Source organism: Gadus morhua, chromosome 23, assembly GCF_902167405.1.
Source record: "Gadus morhua chromosome 23, gadMor3.0, whole genome shotgun sequence".
Classification (NCBI taxonomy): domain Eukaryota; kingdom Metazoa; phylum Chordata; class Actinopteri; order Gadiformes; family Gadidae; genus Gadus; species Gadus morhua.
Genome location: NC_044070.1, coordinates 235,244 through 240,663, shown reverse-complemented (window position 1 = coordinate 240,663; position 5,420 = coordinate 235,244). Strand labels below are relative to the sequence as shown.

Genomic DNA, 5,420 nt, shown 5'->3' with positions numbered 1-5,420 from the left:
TCCATTTGTGTGTGGATTGAAATGTTTTTGTGAGAAGAGAGTAATTTATATAAAAATTACAAAATACATTTGTTAATCCTTCTCCGTGCATTCATTATTAATGAGACTGTTCTGACCCCATAAAAATGGACAAACAACGACCAGTTTCCAAATGTTTTTTTTAATGAAAAGTTTCAAACAACTAAAACAAAACATGAATAAATATATATAACAAAAACACGGAACATGAATAAATATATAGAACTAAAACACAACATGAATAAATATATGGAACTAAAACACAACATGAATAAATATATAGAACTAAAACAAAACATGAATAAATATATATAACAAAAACACGGTGCAGTACCGCTGCAGTATCGGCACTGGGCTTTTCCCTCTTCGCTCGCCGGAGCCGGCGCTGTTCTCGGCGATGCATTGATAGTCGCTGCCGCGGTCGTATTGCGATGGTCCCTCCTGCCAATCTCTGAGTCAAAGTTCTACAAACAAAGAAAAAGAGGGGCATTTACAAACAAGAATGTGTTTGCATTGAATGTGTGTAACGGAAGCAAAATGCACCAAATTGACCAATTCCTTATCATGTGTTTTTGATACTCACGTATGTGGCCACGGCTAAACGGATGTCCGTCAGGCTTGGGGACCCGGGGAGGCCCATCTCCCCCCAAGCTTAGAGGAGGGACGACAACACCTATGAGGCCGATGTGCGTAAAACAAACATAATTAACAACTCTCAGAGTGACACAAGATATACTCATCCTAGTTCTGGAAACATTGGACCCGAAGCTTGTATGTGTTTTAATTATGTGTTTTAATTATGTTTGTATTATAATTGATAATGCCTCATTTGCATTCCTTCTTAAATGTTTTATATTGTTTTATAGATGCGTGTGCGTGTGTCTGTGTCTGTGTGTGTGTGTGTGTGTGTGTCTGTGTGTGTGTCTGTGTGTGTGTGTGCGTGTGTGGACATATACGTGTGCCTGTGTGCTTGTGTGCTATGCACATGTTTGGTGTGTGTGTGTGTGTATGCTATGCACTTGTTTGGTGTGTGTGTGTATGCTATGCACATTAGTGTTAGTGCTGGGAGCTCTGTGTGTGTCTGTGGGACCCTCAGTGACCTTTAACAGCAGGCAGGCTTCTGGGAGATAAGTGTGAGCCATTGGGCCTTGCTGTGACTTAATACAATACACAGGGCAGTGCTGGGAGCTCTGTGTGTGTCTGTGTGACCCTCAGTGACCTTTAACAGAGAGCAGGCTTATGAGGCCTACCTGGGGAGATGTCTGTGCCTCTGGGCCTGTCAGTGACTTAATACAACACACAGGGCAGTGCTGGGAGCTCTGTGTGTGTCTATGTGACCCTCAGTGACCTTTAATAGACAGCAGGCTTATGAGGCCTACTATGCTATGCACATGTTTGGTGCGTGTGTGAATGCTATGCACATGTTTGGTGTGTGTGTGTGTGTGTATGCTATGCACATGTGCGTGTGTGTGGTCCTGACCTGAGGACAGCCGGATGTGCAGCACGTAGCTGATGATGTCCTGTGTGTTCTGCTCCGGCTCCTTCCAGGACACCTGGATGGCGCCGGGCGACAACGCCTGGGCCCGCACCTGTGTGGGGGCCCCGGGGAGCCCGTCGGCCCACAGCACGGTGAGGCGGGCGCTGGCCTGCGTGGAGCCGGCGCTGTTCTCGGTTCTGGACAAACAAGTAGTGTAGTTAACTTACAGTTAGTTGAATGCTTGTTTCTTATCTGTTGAAAGCGGTGTGCTGCCTGGTGGTTATTTAAGAGAGAGAGAGAGAGAGAGAGAGAGAGAGAGAGAGAGAGAGAGAGAGAGAGAGAGAGAGAGAGAGAGAGAGAGAGAGAGAGAGAGAGAGAGAGAGAGAGAGAGAGAGAGAGAGAGAGAGAGAGAGAGAGAGAGAGAGAGAGAGAGAGAGAGAGAGAGAGAGAGAGAGAGAGAGAGAGAGAGAGAGAGAGAGAGAGAGAGAGAGAGAGAGAGAGAGAGAGAGAGAGAGAGAGAGAGAGAGAGAGAGAGAGAGAGAGAGAGAGAGAGAGAGAGACTTGCTCTATGCTTTTCCGGGTTAATGAAGCATGGCATACTCCCAGGATCCATGTTATCTGTCTTGTTGATACCTGTAGTTCAAAATAAGACTAGTATTGATAACTATAGGCCTATTGCACTTGCAAGTATACTGTCCAAGGTAATAGAAGGGATCCTTATGGATAGGCTTGGAAACTGTTTGCTAAACTACTTGAGCGAGGGGTCCCCTCTTATATAATTAGGATACTGTAGTTCTGGTACACTCACCAAACTATGCAAGTTAGGTGGGGGATGAGTGTGTGTGTATTCATATGCGTAGATATATATGTGTATGTATATGTGTTTATATATGTAGTGTGCTGTCTATGTGGACCTTCCTGTGTCTTGAATAAAGTTATAATAATAATAATATGCTATGCACATGTGCGTGTGTGTGGTCCTGACCTGAGGACCGCCGGATGTGCAGCACGTAGCCGATGATGTCCTGTGTGTTGTGCTCCGGCTCCTTCCAGGACACCTGGATGGCGCCGGGCGACAACGCCTTGGCGTCGTTGTCCTGGCTGATGCCGTAGATGGTCAGCGTGCTGCGGGAGAGAGAGAAATCAATAAAAACCCTTTTTGTTGTTATATCTTTGGTCAAATGATTAAGCAGTATAAGCGGGCTAATGTATCTTCAAGGCTTTGAAAGGGATAATGTTCACTGCACATTACTCCTTGCAGAAATGTCTTGCAAATGTCTTTGTACCGGTCAATCCGGAGGTCCAGAGCTGCTCCTCCTCAGAGTCTGTCTCTTCAGGTGAGCAGACTCACCTGGCCGGACTTCTCTCTCCTCTGACAACACACTGTTGTTCTTCTTCTTGGCTTTCTTTGGGAAAGCCTATCTCTGAGTCAAAGTTCTACAAACAAAGAAAAAGAGGGGCATTTACAAACAAGAATGTGTTTGCATTGAATGTGTGTAACGGAAGCAAAATGCACCAAATTGACCAATTCCTTATCATGTGTTTTTGATACTCACGTATGTGGCCACGGCTAAACGGATGTCCGTCAAGCTTGGGGACCCGGGGAGGCCCATCTCCCCCCAAGCATAGAGGAGGGACGACAACACCTATGAGGCCGATGTGCGTAAAACAAACATAATTAACAACTCTCAGAGTGACACAAGATATACTCATCCTAGTTCTGGAAACATTGGACCCGAAGCTTGTATGTGTTTTAATTATGTGTTTTAATTATGTTTGTATTATAATTGATAATGCCTCATTTGCATTCCTTCTTAAATGTTTTATATTGTTTTATAGATGCGTGTGCGTGTGTCTGTGTGTGTGTGTGTGTGTGTGTGTGTGTGTCTGTGTCTGTGTGTGTCTGTGTGAATCTGTGTCTGTGTGTGTGTGTGTGTGCGTGTGTGGACATATACGTGTGCCTGTGTGCTTGTGTGCTATGCACATGTTTGGTGTGTGTGTGTGTATGCTATGCACTTGTTTGGTGTGTGTGTGTGTATGCTATGCACATTAGTGTTAGTGCTGGGAGCTCTGTGTGTGTCTGTGGGACCCTCAGTGACCTTTAACAGCAGGCAGGCTTCTGGGGCCTAAAGGGAGATAAGTGTGAGCCATTGGGCCTTGCTGTGACTTAATACAATACACAGGGCAGTGCTGGGAGCTCTGTGTGTGTCTGTGTGACCCTCAGTGACCTTTAACAGAGAGCAGGCTTATGAGGCCTACCTTGGGAGGTGTCTGTGCCTCTGGGCCTGTCAGTGACTTAATACAACACACAGGGCAGTGCTGGGAGCTCTGTGTGTGTCTGTGGGACCCTCAGTGACCTTTAACAGCAGGCAGGCTTCTGGGGCCTAAAGGGAGATAAGTGTGAGCCATTGGGCCTTGCTGTGACTTAATACAATACACAGGGCAGTGCTGGGAGCTCTGTGTGTGTCTGTGTGACCCTCAGTGACCTTTAACAGAGAGCAGGCTTATGAGGCCTACCTGGGGAGATGTCTGTGCCTCTGGGCCTGTCAGTGACTTAATACAACACACAAGGCAGCTGCTCCTCCTCAGAGTCTGTCTCTTCAGGTGAGCAGACTCACCTGGCCGGACTTCTCTCTCTTCTGACAACACACTGTTGTTCCTCTTCTAGGCGTTCTTTGGGGTAGCCTTCTCGCCACCTTATCCGAAGAAATCAGATGGTATTTACAATAGATGCATCTATTGCACACACACACACACACACACACACACACACACACACACACACACACACACACACACACACACACACACACACACACACGATAACCGGAGATTCAGGCTCACATTTACGTAATAATGCGTAATAATTAAACGGAGATTCTCGGAGAGCACAAGTAATAACAGTCTAATCATAAACTGTAAAGAATTTAAGTCATGCATTGTTCACTTACATTTGACTCTTGATCAATTCGTAACGTATATAAGTTAGCAGCAGTAGCAGCGCCATTTTGCGAATGAAAACCATGTGGACTCAATCAATATATGTCTGAATATACGAAACTTCGTTTCGTTTGTTTTTATAGTAACAATATTTGGCCAAAACATTGTGGCTCGGGCTGATGAACATTCAATTGTAACGTAGTTTGAGAAGTAAAAGAAAGACAATGACAATCGTCATGTCGTACTGACCTCACGAGCATGGTCAACGAGCACGGTCAACCATAAAACTGTAGTGCCGGAGGAAAAGGAGGACGTAGGCAACTTAATTATAACTATTTATTACAATAAAGTAGAACAGAACAATCGGTCACTGCGCATGTTTCGTACTCTAGTGCAACACTCTAAAGCGTCCCCCTAGCCCCCGTGACTCCTAACCAGTTCCCTCCCACTCGATCCGTAAGAGGGGAGGGAACCCGTGACCCTCAATAGAGAGCAGTGAATCTCTCTCTCTCTCTCTCTTTCTCTCTCTCTAATTTATGGATTTATATCACTTTTATTCAAAACAAGACACATTTGTGTGTGGATAAGAAATGTGTGTGTGAAACTTACTTTTGCCTATGGATTTATTTTACAGTTATACCTGCTGATATCCATTTGTGTGTGCATTGAAATGTATTGGTGAGAAGAGAGTAATTTATATAAAAATGACAAAATACATTTGTTAATCCTTCTCTGTGCATTCATTATTAATGAGACTGTTCTGACCCACAAAAAAAAAACACAAAAAACAGGGGCATTTTCGCTCATTTGGGAAGAGGTCAGCAATTGTGCTGACCTCTTCCCAAATAAGCGAAAATGCCCCTTCCCCCCACAGCCTTTGTGACTGACGGTATGACCTGTTTTCGTAGTAGAAGTACACATGTACTCTCTTGTATTAACTCATGGATTGAGCAGTATACACATCTTTCTAACATACCTGAGGAAA

At 44.8% G+C, this 5,420-nt stretch overlaps 1 long non-coding RNA gene across 6 annotated transcripts; it reads right to left on the bottom strand.

Moving 5' to 3' along the window:
* Positions 1–219: 219 nt before the first annotated feature.
* Positions 220–4,867, bottom strand: LOC115537495 (uncharacterized). Of its 6 annotated transcripts, none has more exons than XR_003974813.1 (9): positions 4,685–4,867; positions 4,013–4,191; positions 3,755–3,879; positions 3,052–3,141; positions 2,782–2,932; positions 2,481–2,620; positions 1,499–1,692; positions 602–691; positions 220–482 (listed from the first exon to the last, which is right to left on the bottom strand). It is a non-coding gene; the product is annotated as an uncharacterized LOC115537495 (long non-coding RNA). The 6 variants fall into 6 exon arrangements; XR_003974815.1 differs by having other exon boundaries at positions 4,114–4,191; XR_003974814.1 differs by lacking the exon at positions 3,755–3,879 and having other exon boundaries at positions 4,013–4,231.
* Positions 4,868–5,420: the final 553 nt, after the last annotated feature.